This window comes from Phoca vitulina, unplaced genomic scaffold, assembly GCF_004348235.1.
Source record: "Phoca vitulina isolate PV1807 unplaced genomic scaffold, GSC_HSeal_1.0 scaffold126, whole genome shotgun sequence".
In the NCBI taxonomy this organism is placed as follows: domain Eukaryota; kingdom Metazoa; phylum Chordata; class Mammalia; order Carnivora; family Phocidae; genus Phoca; species Phoca vitulina.
In genome coordinates this window covers 1335916-1353418 of record NW_022589829.1, presented here as the reverse complement: position 1 = coordinate 1353418, position 17503 = coordinate 1335916, and the positions used below count along the sequence as shown (strand labels likewise).

Here is a 17503-nt window from a genome sequence, read left to right as displayed (position 1 = left end):
AATACATGGACATTTGATTTTTAACAAAACACAAAGGCAGTTCAGTGTAGAAAGGATAATTATTTCAATAAATGACGATGGAACTATTTGAAATCACAGGCAAAAAACCTATAAAACTTCTAGAAGAAAATATAGAATTTGGGTTTGGCAAATATTTCTTAACTACACACCAAAAGCATGATTCATAAAAGAACAGCAAAGTGCACTTCACCAAAAGTAAAAACTCTACTCTTACAAATTCATAGACTGGGGAAATATTTTCAAAAACATAGATGTGATAAATAATAAATGACTTGTATCTTGATTTTCTAAACAACTCAGAACTCATTTCTAAGAAAACAAATAGTTCTGATGTTTTTAAAATATGGGTAAAATATTTTAATACACACTTCATCAAAAAATCACACGAATGTAAAATTAGCTCATGAAAAGATTCTCAGGCTTTTTAGTCATTAGGAAAATGAAAATTAATTTAAACCCACAATGAATTGTCAGTACACACTTATTAGAATGCCTAAAATAAAAAAAAAAGATTGACCACACTGAATTAATGAGGATATAGAACTGAAGGTCCCCACACTACGTGGTTACATTTCAATTAGGCATAGTGAAAGAAGCCAGATCTACTCCTTGCCCCCTACCCAATAGGCAAATCATAATCATAATCAGCACATACTGTATGATTCCATTTATACAAATCCTAGAATATGTAAACTCATGTACTTACAAATAGCACATCAGTGGTCATCTGGGGATGGAATGGGAAGAGGATAAAAGGTAGGAGAGAAAAATTACAAAGGGTATGAGGAAATGTGGGTTTGTTGGATATGTTCATTATCTTGCTTGTGGCAATGGTTTTGTGGGTATGTTTATGTCCAAACTTACCTGATTGTACATGTTAAATATATGCAATTTATTACATATCAATAACACCTCAAGGAAGCAATCACACTCTTTCACTAATAATAAATAACTAGCAAGTTTATAAAAACCTTTGCCAAATTTTCTCAGTAAAAAGCCTCCATACACAAACTCAGGAGCAAATCAAAGCATTTTGGGTCATTTTCAGAGCTCATCTTTTAAGCTCAAATCAGAGTTGCTTGGAACTAAAAAGGAGATCCAACTGCAGAAGTTACGGCATAAGCAACATTCGGAACATTAGTAAGCCAAGCAGTTATGAGGCAATATTGCTCATTATATTTATTCTCAAAATACTTCAAGAGTCAGCTGAATCAGCTTATTTATAATCAAACTAAAAAAATTAATGAAATGTTGCTGCAATTAATGAAAACCCAGACCATGATGAGAATCTTAACTCCAATAAACAAGATGGCCACACTTTCCAATAAAAAAGCTTAATAAGTAAATACTTTTTTTTCCCAAAATGCTCTTTCTCAAAAGATCACTTTAATTTTTCATAAGCTGTTATCATAACTTGAAGGAAGAGTTCATCTTTCTATTACAAGAAATTCTACCATCTTTATTTTGCTATTAATCTTTAAAGTTGAAAGAACCTAAATGTACCATCTAGGCATAGTTTATAATATGTTCATTAATGCCAATCATTTGGAGCAAATTTAGAAAAAAAATATAACTGCAAACTATAACTTTACCCTTCTTCATATTTTGAAAGATTAAATGTAAAATGAGTCATTTTTTTTTCGCCTAACGACTGTTCATTAGAGCCTGTGGCATGCTAGGCATGGCTCCAGAGGCTGAGAGAACACAATGATAGATTAGATGTGGTTTCTGCCCTTGAGTTGCTAGGTAAATCCTCTAGCACCGCTCCGTGCCCAGATGTAAATGTTATGTGTCCAGGAGGACTAGCTCAGTCCACCTCCATTAGGTCCAGACCAACAGGCTTCCTCATGATGTTATGCTACTGATGTCCCACATACGGGCTCAAACTGCAGACCCCTAGACCTCTGAGAGGGCAAGAAAATGCAAAGACTGGGTCACCCAAAAGTCATCTTGGAGCCTGGTAGTATAAAGCGTTCTTCATCAATATTCTAGGAAGCCAGTGGAAACATTACTATTTTGTGAAGGTAGTGATGCTCAATACAGCAAATAGGGCACAAGCTTCAGAGTCAGACAGAATCAGGTTAATATCCTGGCTCTGTCCCTTAATAAACCTGTGGCCTTGATGTGTGACTCAACCTCTCTAAGTCTCAGTTTTGTCTTTGAAAAAATATGCGTAAAAATAACAGTACCTCCCTCCTAGGATTATTATCAAAATTAAATAAGATAAGAAGTGCAAAGCAGTAAAAGAAGTGTTTTGTACAAAGTCATGTACCAAAAATAAAAGCTATTTCTAAGTCATGCAGTAAGCACCTACAATTATATTGCCTAAAACCAAAATTGTTGTTTGAGCTCAAAGTTTACAAATAAAATATATAAAAGATTATAGCTATATATTGTTATTGAAGTTCTGATCAAAGGCTTGAATCCCTATTTGTAGACAACGTATTTAATAAATTTATTTAATAAAGCCTCTTTACAGTTCTTATTATGTGCTAGGAGCCATTTTTTTACAAATATTATCTCACTTAATATTCTTGACAAACCTATGGGGAAGGTACTATAGCTATTCTAATTATCACCATTTTATACATATTCAGGTATATATATTATATATGCATATAATATATATATATATAAAATTTCAACTTAGTTGTGCCTATGGAATGTGTTTTGTTTTATAGGGAGGACACCGAGAAACAGAAATAAATACTGCTAAATTTTCCCAGAGCCAGGACTGATTTTTTGTTATCAATAATACAGTGACAGTGATGAGACTTTTATGGGAAGATGAAAAGAGTTACTTCATTAGAATAGATTCTACTAAACTACTAGATGCCATGCAAGTTGGAAATCAGCAAATAGAGAAAAACATTATTATTTACTAACCCTCACATATAATAATTTATTTAATTTGAGAAAAATCACGATATCACCAAGATGGCGAATAGGTCATTCCTGACGTCACTCTCTCTCATAAGAAGAACAAATAACTATTCAAGAACAAGACACCAGTGAGAGAATCCTAGAGCACAGGGGTGCGGCTGAAGCACCCCTGCACCACAGACACCAAGGCAGGCTGCATTAGAAGGGTAAGAGAAGTAGCTACAGTTATCTGCATTGCCCTTCCCCCAGGCCAGTGCAGTACCACATGGAGAGGTCCTCCTGAGCCTCCAGTTCCTCTAGGGAGAAGAAAAAAAAAAAACTGGTGAGGGCAGGGAGTGGACAACCAATGCCTCACAGTATTATTGTCACGCCCCTACTCAGATCTCACCCCGAAGGGATTGCAGGGGAATCTGTGGGGCTCAATCACTGGGAATCAGACTATGACAGAAAAGGGGGGAAAAGCTTGCAACAACCAGCACACAGAGCCTCGCAGATCGAGTTCATACCTGCCATGCCTGAGTAGCAGTTCCAATCAGCAGTTTTGCTCACTTGCAGAACCTTGTCAGGGGCATACTCAGACCAGGGAACTCAGTGGGATACATATCTGCCTGATACGGATCCTCAAAGGAAGAGTTTTGCTGGCCCTAGAGCCCAGTTTGCCCATGCCCATGTAAGGAGTGGAGTTGGTGCCCCACCAACTGTGGAGTGTCTTCCAGCCCCAGCTCACCAAGAAGGCTGGCCACAATTCATGGAAGCTATGATGCCCAGAGACTCTCCAGTTAAGGGCAGGAAAGGCCAATAGTTTCCAAAACAAAGGCCATGGCCCTGTTCAACCAAAGAACAAAGGGTGTGGATTAGCTTGAGATAAGACAAGGAAGAACTTTACTGGTTTTAGAGCTGCTTTTCTAGCTGCACCTGAGCAGAGAATTAATTTGTAGTCCTATTCATCCCTAAACAGTCTTCACCCTGCCTGACCAAGGAATCTAACCAGAGCATATGGGAAGCTGTGCAGCCCATTCAATGGCCCTATGTACGTGGCACTTGAACACAGAGCACAGACCATGGCTTCCCCCAATGAAAGAGCAAAACTAGTGGCTTCACCTAACAAGAGAATCCGGGGCACACTGGCTTGATTTGGGTCCCCAAACAATGAGCTATAAAGGTACTGAGTCCCAACTTGCTGCCCTGCCAGTATAGGGAAGCTAATTCATGGCCTCTTCTACTACTAAACATAGTATGCAGTCCTGACTATCTAGTAAGCTTGACCAGAGAATCCAGGCAACTGCAGAGCCTATCATACAGCCTTACTCAGGTGGGAACCAAGTCAACAGTCCTATTTTACTGTTGTCTGCCATAGGTACACACCAATCATACTCATCCTCAGAGCTTGAACAGTTCTCTCTCCTAAAAATAGACCATAATGGCAGGTCCCACTTGCCCAAGGACAGCACCAGCAGGCACATCCAGAAAACCAAACTAAGCTGACTTGTGAAGAACACTCTCTGCCAAAACAAACCTCTTAAAGACTGGATGAAGAGGCCAACACTCAAATGCACAGATAACAACATAAGGAATCAAGAATCATGAAAAATGAGTTAAATAAGACACTACCAAAGGAAACTAATGAAACTCCAATAACTGACCACAATGAAATGGAGATCAGTGAACTGTCAGATAAAGAATTCAGAATAATACTCTTAAGGAAGTTTAGTGAACTACAAGAAAACACAGACAACTCAACGAAGTTAGGAAAACAATGTATCTCAACAGAAACTTTTCAGGTCAGGAGAGAATGGGATGACATATTCAAAGTACTGAAAGAAAATAACTGTCAACCAAGAATTTTTTATCTAGCAAAGCTGTCCTTCAGAGATGCAGGAGAGATACAGACTTTCCTGAATAAACCAAAGTGAGGAAGTTCATTATCCCCAGACCAACCTTATAAGAAATGTTATAGGGTGTTCCTTGAGTGGAAGTACAAGAACACTAATTAACATCATAAAACAATAAAAGGTAGCATAAACCTTGCTGGTAATGGTAAACATATGGCCATAGCTCTATAGTATAGGATTAAGGTTCATAATTCATTTACATCTCTAGGTTAAAAGTTTAAAAAAGGTAGTAAAAGTAACCATAATTATAATATTCTGTTATTAGTTACACAATATAAAAACATGCAAATTGTAACAGCAATAACCTAAAGTGTGAGGGGGAGTAGAAGTAAAAGTGTAAAGCTTAAAAATTCTATTGAAGTTAAATTGTTATCAGTTTAAAATAGATCATAAGTTTAAGATGTTTTATGTAAGCCTCATGGTAACCACAAGGGAAAATCTTGTAGTAATTACACAAAAGAACATAATAAAGATGTCAAAGCATACTGATATCAAATGACATCAACACACACACACACACACATACAGACACACAAAGACAGCAGAATAAGAAATAAGGAACAATGATTCTACAAAATAACCAGAAAACAATTAACAAAATGACAATAGTAAGTCATTACCTATCAGTAATTACTTTAAACATAAACAGATTAAATATGTTAGTGGAAAGACACAGAATAGCTGTACATTAAAAACAAGATCCAACAATGTGCGACCTACAGGACACTCATTTAGCCTTAAGGACACACTGAGAGTAAAGGGATGGAAAAAGACATTTCAAGCAAATGATAACCAAAAACCAAAAACAACAACAAAAAGGAAGGGTAGCTAAACTTATATCAGATAAAATAGACTTTAAAAATGGTAAAAAGAGGGATGCCTGGGTGGCTCAGTGGGTTAAGCATCTGCCTTTGGCTCAGGTCATGGGCCCAGGGTCCCGGAATCCAGTCCCGCATAGGGCTCCTTGCCCACCAGGGAGCCTGCTTCTTCCTATCTCTCTGCCGCTCCCCTTGCTTATGCACTCTCGTTCTCTCTCTCTCTCTTTCGCTCTGACAAATTAATAAATAAAATCTTTTTAAAAAATGGTTAAAAGAGGGGGGACGGAGCAAGATGGCAGAGGAGTAGGAGACCTGGATTTCATCTGGTCCCAGGAATTCAGCTGGATAGGGATCAAACCATTCTGAACACCTACAAACTCAACAGGAGATCAAAGAAAAGAATAGCAACAACTCTCTGAACAGAAAAGCGACCACTTTCTGGAAGGTAGGACGTGCAGAGAAGTGAATCTGAGGTGATATTCGGGAGGATAGATGGCGGGGGAGGGGGCCTCTGAACACTGCTTCTGGCAAGTGATAGAGCAGCGGAGCACAAAATCAGAACTTTTAGAAGTCGGCTCCACTGAGGGATGTCGCTGCAGAGATGGAGCAGAGGAGTGGGCTCTCAGCTCAGGGTTGCGATAAACCATGATCTGCGGCACAGTCGGGCCCCTGCTTCTCCAGCAGGGACCCAACAAGCGGCAGATCCGGGGAGACTCCCCTTCTTCCCCTGGGAGGAGCGGCACAGGAGCACACCGCAGGGATCTGCTGGGTTTGGAGACCACATGGGGTTGGGTGCCAGAGATAGAAACACTCGGTCACAGGCCGGGTGAGCACGGAGTGTGGCCGGAGACCGGGGAGACAGGAGTGATTGACTGCTTTTCTCTGGGGGCGCACTGAGGAGTGGGGCCCTGAGTTCTCAGCTCCTCCGGGGTGGAGATTGGGAGGTCGCCATTTTCACTCTCGGCCTCCAAAGCTGTACGGAAAACTTGCAGGGAACAAAAGCTCCCAAGAGAAAACCCGAGCAGATTACTTAGCCCTACCCGGCAAGGGTGGGGCAATTCCACCTCTGGCAAAGATATTTAGGAACCACGGCAACAGGCCCCTCCCCCAGAAGATCAGCAGGAACAGCCAGCCAAGACCAAGTTTACCGATCAATGAGAACGGAAGAACTCCAGCGCTAGGGGAATACAGCACATAGAATTGATGGCTTTCCCCCCGATTCTTTAGACTTTCAAAGTTAATCTTTTTTAACACTTTTTTTTTTTAATTTTTCTTTTTCCTTTTTTCAACCAACATCTTATCAATCCATTTTTTAAAAAACATTTTTATTTTTCATTTTTAGAGTCATATTCTATCCCTTCTGAGTAGTTACCCTTATATTTGGCATATATATATAAGTTGTCCTCTCTTTAAAATTTTGAGATACAGTTTCTTCTAACAGATCAAAATATACCCTCAATCTGTAGTGTATGGCTTTGTTCTAGTCTCCTGCCTGATCACATTCTCTACCTTTTTTTTTCTTTTCATTTTTTTAAATCCTCTTCTTTCTTTTTTCAAACAACTTCTTATCTTATCAATTCCTTTTATAAAATTTTTTATAATTTTCATCTTTACAGTCATATTCCATCCCTTCATCATATCAACCCTTATTTTTGTACATATATAAGTTTTTCTTTCTTTAAAATTTTGGGAGGCACTTTCTTCTAACAGACCAAAATACACCCCAAATCTAGTGTGTGGCACTGATATGCACCAGCCTGATCATATTTGATCATATTTTTTTTTTTAATCTTTTGCTTTTTTTTTCTCTTCTTTCTTTCCCTTTCTTTTCCCCCGGTTTCAGGTCTCTTCTGATTTGTTTAGTGTATGTTTTTTCTGGGGTCATTGTTACCCTGTTAGCATTTTGTTCTCTCATTCATCTATTGTCCTCTGGACAAAATGACAAGATGGAAAAAATCACCTCAAAAAAAAGAACAAGAGGCAGTACTGACTGCCAGGGACCTAATCAATATGGACAATAGTAAGATATCAGAACTAGAGTTCAGAATGACGATTATAAAGATACTAGCTGGGCTTGAAAAAAGTATGGAAGATATTAGAGAAATCCTTTCTGGAGAAATAAAAGAACTAAAATCTAACCAAGTTGAACTCAAAAAGGCTATCAATGAGATGAAATAAAAAATGGAGGCTCTAACTGCTAGGATAAATGAGGCAGAAGAGAGAAACAGTGATCTAGAAGACCAAATGATGGAAAATAAAGAAGCTGAGAAAAAGAGAGATAAACAACTACTGGATCACGAGGGCAGAATTCAAGAGATAAGTGATACCATAAGATGAAACAATATTAGAATAATTGGGATCCCAGAAGAAGAAGAAAGAGAGAGAGGGGCAGAAGGTATATTGGCGCAAATTATAGCAGAGAACTTCCCCAATTTGGGGAAGGAAACAGGCATCAAAATCCAGGAGGCATAGAGAATCCACCTCAAAATCAATAAAAATAGGTCAACACCCCGACATCTAATAGTAAAACTTATGAGTCTCAGAGACAAAGAGAAAATCCTGAAAGCAGCTCGGGAGAAGAGATCTGTAACCTACAATGGTAGAAACATTAGATTGGCAACAGACCTATCCACAGAGACCTGGCAGGCCACAAAGGACTGGCAGGATATATTCAGAGCACTAAATGAGAAAAATATGCAGCCAAGAATACTATATCCAGCTAGGCTGTCATTGAAAATAGAAGGAGAGATAAAAAGCTTCCAGGACACACAAAAACTAAAGGAATTTGCAAACACAAAACCAGCCCTACCAGAAATATTAAAAGGGGTCCTCTAAGCAAAGAGAGAGCCTAGAAGCAACATAGACCAGAAAAGAACATGGTAACAGTCACCTTACAGGCAATACAATGGCACTAAATTCATATCTTTCAATAGTTACCTTGAATGTAAATGGGCTAAATGCCCCAATCCAAAGACACAGGCTATCAGATTGGATTAAAAAACAAGACCCATCGATATGTTGTCTGCAAGAGACTCATTTTAGAAACAAAGACACCTCCAGATTGAAAGTGAGGGGGTGGAAAACCATTTACCATGCTAATGGACATGAAAAGAAAGCTGGGGTGGCAATCCTTATATCAGACAAATTAGATTTTAAACCAAAGACTGTAATAAGAGATGAGGAAGGACACTATATCCTACTTAAAGGGTCTATCCAACAAGAAGATCTAAGAATTGTAAATATCTATGCCCCTAATATGGGAGCAGCCAATTACATAAGTCAATTAATAACAAAAGCAAAGAAACACATCGACAACAATACAATAATAGTGGGGGACTTTAACACCCCCTCACTGAAATGGACAGATCATCTAAGCAAAAGATCAACAAGGAAATAAAGACTTTAAATGACACACTGGACCAAATGGACTTCACAGGTATATTCAGAACATTCCATCCCAAAGCAACAGAATACACCTTCTTCTCTAGTGCCCATGGAACATTCTCCAGAATAGATCACATCCTAGGTCATAAATCAGGTCTCAACCGGTACCAAAAGATTGGGATCATTCCCTGCATATTTTCAGACCACAATGCTTTGAAACTAGAACTCAATCACAAGAGGAAAGTCGGAAAGAACTCAAATACATGGAGACTAAAGAGCATCCTACTGAAGAATGAATGGGTCAACCAGGAAATTAAAGAAGAATTTAAAAAATTCATGGAAACAAATGAAAATGAAAACACAACTGTTCAAAATCTTTGGGATGCAGCAAAGGCAGTCCTAAGAGGAAAGTATATAGCAATACAAGCCTTTCTCAAGAAACAGGAAAGGTCTCAAATATACAACCTAACCCTACACCTAAAGGAGCTGGAGAAAGAACAGCAAATAAAGCCTAAACCCAGCAGGAGAAGAGAAATAATAAAGATCAGAGAAGAAATCAATGAAATAGAAACCAAAAGAACAGTAGAACAGATCAACATAACTAGGAGCTCGTACTTTGAAAGAACTAATAAGATTGATAAACCCCTGGCCAGACTTATCAAAAAGAAAAGAGAAATGACCCAAAACAACAAAATCATGAATGAAAGAGGACAGATCACAACCAACACCAAAGAAATACAAACAATTAGAAGAACATATTATGAGCAACTCTATGCCAGCAAATTAGATAATCTGGAAGAAATGGATGCATTCCTAGAGATGTATCAACTACCAAAACTGAACCAGGAAGAAATAGAAAACCTGAACAGACCTATAACCACTAAGGAAATTGAAGCAGTCATCAAAAATCTCCCAACAAACAAAAGTCCACAGCCAGATGGCTTCCAGGGGAATTCTACCAAACATTTAAAGAAGAATTAATACCTATTCTTCTGAAACTGTTCCAAAAAATAAAAATGGAAGGAAAACTTCCAAAATTGTTTTATGAGGCCACCATTACCTTGATCCCAAAACCAAACAAAGACCCCATCAAAAAGGAGAATTACAGACCAATATCCTTGATGAACATGGATGCAAAAATTCTCACCAAAATACTAGCCAATAGGATCCAACAGTACATTAAAAGGATTCTCCACCATGACCAAGTGGGATTTATCCCTGGGCTGCAAGTTTGGTTCAACATCCGCAAATCAATCAACGTGATACAATACATTAACAAAAGAAAGAACAAGAATCATATGATCCTCTCAATAGATGCAGAAAAAGCATTTGACAAAGTATAGCACCCTTTCTTGATCAAAACTCTTCAGAGTATAGGGATAGAGGGTACATACCTCAATATCATAAAAGCCATCTATGAAAAACCCACAGCGAATATCATTCTCAATGGGGAAAAACTGAGAGCTTTCCCCCTAAGGTCAGGAACGCGGCAGGGATGTCCACTATCACCACTGCTGTTCAACATAGTACTAGAAGTCCTAGCCACAGCAATCAGACAACAAAAAGAAATAAAAGGCATCCAGATCGGCAAAGAAGAAGTCAAACTCTCACTCTTTGCAGATGATATGATACTTTACATGGAAAATCCAAAAGACTCCACCCCAAAACTGCTAGAACTCATAGAGGAATTCAGTCAAGTGGCAGGATATAAAATCAATGCACAGAAATCAGTGGCATTCCTATACACCAACAACAAGTCAGAAGAAAGAGAAATTAAGGAGTCGATCCCATTTACAATTGCACCCAAAACCATAAGATACCTAGGAATAAATCTAACCAAAGAGGCAGAGGGTCTGTACTCAGAAAACTATAAAATACTCTTGAAAGAAATTGAGGAAGACACAAAGAAATGGAAAAACGTTCCATGCTCATGGATTGGAAGAACAAATATTGTGAAGATGTCAATGCTACCTAGAACAATCTACACATTCAATGCAATCCCCATTAAAATATGATCCACTTTTTTCAAAGAAATGGAACAAATAATCCTAAAATTTGTATGGAACCAGAAAAGACCCCGCATAGCCAGAGGAATGTTGAAAAAGAAAAGCAAAGCTGGCAGCATCACAATTCCAGACTTCCAGCTCTATTACAAAGCTGTCATCATCAAGACAGTATGGTACTGGCACAAAAACAGACACATAGATCAATGGAATGGAATAGAGAGCCCAGAAATGGACCCTCAACTCTATGGTCAACTAATCTTCGACAAAGCAGGAAAGAATGTCCAATGGCAAAAATACAGTCTCTTCAACAAATGGTGTTGGGAAAATTGGACAGCCACATACAGAAGAATGAAACTGGACCATTTCCTTACACCACACACAAAAATAGACTCAAAATGGTTGAAAGACCTCAATGGGAGACAGGAGTCCATCAAAATCCTAAAGGAGAACACAGGCAGCAACCTCTTCGACCTCAGCCGCAGCAACTTCTTCCTAGAAACATCGCCAAAGGGAAGGGAAGGGAAGCAAGGGCAAAAATGAACTATTGGGACTTCATCAAGATAAAAAGCTTTTGCACAGCAAAAGAAACAGTCAACAAAACCAAAAGACAACTGACAGAATGGGAGAAGATATTTGCAAATGACATATCAGATAAAGGGCTAGTATCCAAAATCTGTAAAGAACTTCTTAAAGTCAACACCCAAAGAACAAATGATCCAATCAAGAAATGGGCAGAAGACATGAACAGATATTTTTCCAAAGAAGACATCCAAATGGCCAACAAATACATGACAAAGTGCTCAACATCGCTCAGCATCAGGGAAATCCAAATCAAAACCTCAATGAGATACCACCTCACACCAGTCAGAATGGCTAAAATTAATAAGTCAAGAAAGGACAGATGTTGGCAGGGATGCAGAGAAAGGGGAACCCTCGTACACTGTTGGTGGGAATGCAAGCTGGTGCAGCCACTCTGGAAAACAGAATGGAGGTTCCTCAGAAAGTTGAAAATTGAGCTGCCCTATGACCCAGCAATTGCACTACTGGGTATTTACCCCAAAGATACAAATGTAGGGATCCAAATGGGTACGTGCACCCTGATGTTTATAGCAGCAATGTCCACAATAGCCAAACTATGGAAAGAGCCAAGATGTCCATCGACAGATGAATGGATAAAGAAGATTGGTATATATATACAATGGAATATTATGCAGCCATCAAAAGGAATGAGATCTTGCCATTTGCAATGACGTGGATGGAACTGGAGGGTGTTATGCTGAGCGAAATAAGTCAATCAGAGAAAGACATGTATCATATGACCTCACTGATATGAGGAATTCTTAATCTCAGGAAACAAACTGAGGGTTGCTGGAGTGGTGGGGGGTGGGAGCGATGGGGTGGCTGAGTGATAGACATTGGGGAGGGTATGTGCTATGGTGAGTGCTGTGAATTGTGCAAGGCTGTTGAATCACAGATCTGTACCTCTGAAACAAATAATGCAATATATGTTAAAAAAAAAAAAAGAAGATAGCAGGAGGGGAAGAATGAAGGGGGGGAATCAGTGGGGGAGATGAACCATCAGAGACGATGGACTCTGAAAACCAAACTGAGGGTTCTAGAGGGGAGGGGTGTGGGAGGATGGGTTAGTGTGGTGATGGGTATTAAGGAGGGCATGATCTGCATGGAGCACTGGGTGTTGTATGCAAATGATGAATCATGGAACACTACATCAAAAACTAATGATGTAATGTATGGTGATTAAGATAACAGTAAAAAATTTTAAAAAATGGTAAAAAGAGACAAAGAAGGTCATTATATAATGATAAAGTTGTCAATCCATCAAGAAGAAGATATAATAATAGTAAATATTTATGACCCCAACTTTAGAGCATTTAAATATATAAAGCAAAAGTAACAGAGCTCAAAGGAGAAGTAAACAGTAATAGAATAATAGTTGGTGATTTTGTTATCTCACTCTCAATAATGGAGAGATCATCCAGTCACAGAATCAATAAGGAAACAGCAGATTTGAACGACACTGTAGATCAAATGGACATAACAGACATATACAGAGCATTCCATTCAACAAAGGCAGAAAAAATATTCTCAAGTGCACATGGAACATTTTCTAGGACAGACCATATGTTAGGCAACAAAACATGTCTTAGAAAATTTAAGAAGACTGAAAGCATACCAAGTATCTTCTCTGACCACAATGGCATAACACTAGAAATCAACAAAAGGAAAATTGGAGAATTCATGAACACATGGAAATTAAGCAACACTCTCTTGAACAACCAATGGATGAAAGAAGAAATTAAAGAGGAAATAAAAAAAACTTTCTTGAAACAAATGAAAGTGGAAATACAACATCCCAAAACACATGAGTGCAGCAAAAACAGTTCTAAGAGGGAAGTTCATAGCAATAAATGCACACTTTAAAAGGCATAAAGGTTCCAAATAAACAACCTAACTTGATACCTTAAAGAACAGGGAAGAGAAGAACAAATGTATCTCAAAGCTAGCAGAAGAAAGGACATAATAAAGATTAGAACAGAAATAAATGAAAAATTGAAAAACAATAGAAAAGATTAACCAAACTGAACGTTGGTTCTTTGAAAAGAACAAAATTTACAAACCTTTAGCTAGACTAAACAAGGAAAGAAGAGAAAGGACCCAAATCAACAAAATTATAAATGAAAAAGATAATATAAGAAATCAAAGAATTGTAAGAGGCTACTATAAACAACTACACAATGACAAACTGGACAACCTAGAAGAATTGGAAAAACTGTTAGAAACATACAAATTACCAAGATTGAATCAGGAAGAACTAAAAAATCTGAATAGACATAATAAGGAAATACAATCAGTAATAAAAAATCTTTCAACAAACAAAAGTCCAGGACCAGATGGCTTCACTGGTGATTTTACCAAACATTTAAAGAAGAATGAACACCAATCTTTCTTAAACTCTTCCAAAAAAACCAAAGAGGAGGGAATACTTTGAAATTCATTTTATGAAGCCAACATTACCAAAACCAGAAAAGGACACTACTAGAAAAGGAAACTATAGGCCATTATCTCTGATGAATACTGATTTAACAATTCTCAATAAAATACTAGCAAACTGAATTCAGTGGTATCGAAAGATCATTTACCATGATCAAATGGGATTTCTCCCAGGGATGCAAGGATGGTTCAACATACTCAAATCAATCATTGTGATACATCACATTAATAGAATGAAAAAATAAAATAACCATATGACCACATGATCATCTCAATAGACACAGAAAAAGCATTTGACAAAATTAAACATCCATTCATGATAAAAACTCTTAACAAATTAGTCATGGAAGGAACATATTTCAACATAATATAGGTCATATGTGAAAGCTCACATCTAATATCATACTCCAGGATGAAAAGTTGAAAGCTTTTCCTCTTAGATCAGAAATAAGACAAGCTTCCCACTCTTACCACATCTATTTGACATAGTACTAGAAGTCCTAGCTATAGCAATCGGGCAAGAAAAAGAAATAAAACATATCAAAATTGGTAAGGAAGAAATAAAATTGTCTCTATTTACTATATTATATAGTAAATAAATTACATAAATAAATAAATTATATATATATATATATATATATATATATATAATTCCATATATACATAGAAAATCCTAAAGACTGATTTAGTATAGACAAATCCTAAAGACTCAGTGAAAAACTGTCAGATACAAATAATGAATTCAGTAAAGTTGCAGGACACAAATTAACATACAAAAGCCAGTAAAGTTTCTATACACTAACAATTAATTTTCTTTCTTTTTTAAAAATTTTTTTTTTTTTAAATTTATTTGACAGAGAGAGAGACAGCGAGAGAACACAAGCAGGGGAAGTGGTAGAGGGAGAAGCAGGCTTCCTGCTGAGCAGGGAGCCCAATAAGGGCTCAATCCCAGGACCCTGGAATCATGACCTGAGCTGAAGGCAGACACTTAATGACTGAGTCACTCAGGTGCCCCTACAACTAATTTTCTGGAAAAAAAAAAAAAGACATTGCTTCCATTTATGATAGCATCAAAAACAATAAAATACCAGGAACAAATTTAACTAAGGAGGTATAAGATCTCTTGTAGGAAAGCTATAAGACGTTGATGAAAGATTCCTAAACAGATACAAATAAGTGGAAAAATATCCTGTATTCATGGATTGGAAGAATGAATATTGTTAAAATGTCATTACTACTGAAAGCCGTCTATGACTTAATGCAATCCCTATCAAGATTCCAATGGAATTTTTTACAGAAATAGATAAAACACTCCTAAAACGTATATGGGATCACAAAAAACCCCAAATAGCCAAAGAAGTCCTGAGAAAGAAGAACAAAGCAGGAGGCACCACACTTCCTTATTTCAAGCTATACTATAAATCTATAGTCATCAAAACAGTATGATAACAGTCTGTCTTTTCTGTTTATTTTATCTACATGAAAAGACGATGTTCATAGAACCTACTGTGGGAATCACTTCATAATATATATAAATCCTACGACCATGCTGTATGCCTTAAACTTATACAGTGATGTATGTCAAATATTTTTCATTAAAACTGAGGGAAAAAAAAATCATGCTGTATATGCCTTCTACACAAAACCTACAGAGAAAAGTAGAACTAACATTTCTTAATCGCCTTCTGATTGCCAGGCCTGGGCAGACCCTTGTACACATCACTGCATCAATATTCACCACGGCTCTCCCATTTTGAAGACAAAGAGCAAAGAAATTAAAAAACATAAACCAAAGTCTCTCAAAAATAAGAGATAAACTGGGTCCCTGAGAAACACTGAGTATGAACAGAAATAGAAATCTCTAATTTCTTCAAAAGTGAAAGCTACTTTCTACATTAACCATGTTAATTAACTTTAACCATCAGGGATAAAGCTACTTTTGAATTTTGTAAATAAATAAAAGCAAAACCATCATTTTTTTCTCAAGCAAAAACTAAATATTTGCCAACACCACAAGTTAGGAACCACATGTACTGTAGCCTGCTTAGTTTCTCGCTGAACTTGACATTCACTAACTGGGGACAGGTACCACAGAGCAGCGCAGTGGGACTGCTGTGGGCACCCGGACACCGAGAGTGACCTCTCTGGGAAATAATCGCCCCATACATCGCATAGCAGGCGGCCCCATCTGTGGCTTCAAGTTCAGGAAAAGCCTAAACAAGTTTTACTTTATCTTGGTGCACAAGGAAATGAAATGCAAGGGTTGCAGGAGACAGAGCAGAAACGAGACTGAATAGAGATGTCCTGAAAGCAGTGTGATCAGCAGTGTTAGAGCCTGAGGGGACCCGGGCCATGCAAACCCATCCCTAGCAGGGAGACACAGTCACAGCTGATCACTACGGTCCAGTGCAGCAAGTGCAAGGAAGCAAGTTTGCATAGAGTAATTGCCCAGAAGATCATTCTTGTGCTTCACAGAAGGAAACATGGAAGGTTCCAGAAGGAGGTGCATGTGCTGGGTTTGGAGGAAAGAGTAGGAGCCAGTGGGATGAGGAAGTAGGACATTTCCTGCGAAGGAAACAGCACAAGGGGCAGAGTAGCTCAGTGTTCTCAGGGAACAGCAGATGAGGTGCCAGATAAGCTACGCTGTCAGATATGGGGAAGTCAGTTTGAATAAGAAAACTATTTTATGTATGTAAATATGATGTCTACAACAATAAAATCAGGTGCTTTTAAATACACGCCCCACAGGGCCCAGCATTTGGTGAGTATTCTCCTATTTAATACATGACTCCTCTCGGAGACAAGCACTATTCTGGTCCCTACTTTGTAGGTAGGGAAACCCAAGCACAGAGCATGAGGTAACGTGGTGCCCAGATGCTCTGTCTAGAAAGTAATGGGGCCAAGATTCAATCCCGAGGTCTTGGACTCCAGAGAATGAGTTTGCAAGCTTTAGCACAATCCTCTCAATATCTATCATAGGAGAATGGAGCCCCACTTTGTCCTTGATCACCGGGATAGCACTGGGGCAGAAAGGTCCTGCCCTGTTGCAGCGTGGATGCAGGGGGGCTGCTCTTGCATGTATGAACCTGATAGAATGAGACGACGGCACTCTCAGGTCAGCCACTGTCTAGTCCCCACAGAGAAGAGAGCAGATTTTCCATGAAGACGGAAAGGAGAGCCTTCCTGGGAGGTGCTCTCAATAAGCAAAAGGTGAGAAATTTGGTCCACAACATTTCATCAAGGCTGAAATTCTAGAAAGTGAGGTTGGGAAGTTTTAGGGCCCCTAGGGTAGACAGACATCCTGTGCCAAGGCTTGTCCCCCTGATCAGAAGCAGGAGCTGCTCCACACACAAGGCCAGGTGTCCTGGCTGGGTAGGGCACCCCATTTCTGAGGGACCCCGGGTCCACAATGCACCCACTTGTGGTCCTAAGTGACCATAAGTTTATGGCAAACTGCCCAACTGGACTCAGGGGTTCTATTGATTTT

At 38.5% G+C, this 17503-nt stretch overlaps 1 protein-coding gene across 2 annotated transcripts in view; it reads right to left on the bottom strand.

Annotated features, from left to right (window-relative positions):
* Positions 1 to 17503, bottom strand: part of PIEZO2 (piezo type mechanosensitive ion channel component 2) — a 505679-nt gene that overhangs the window by 191970 nt on the left and 296206 nt on the right. The window lies entirely within an intron of this gene.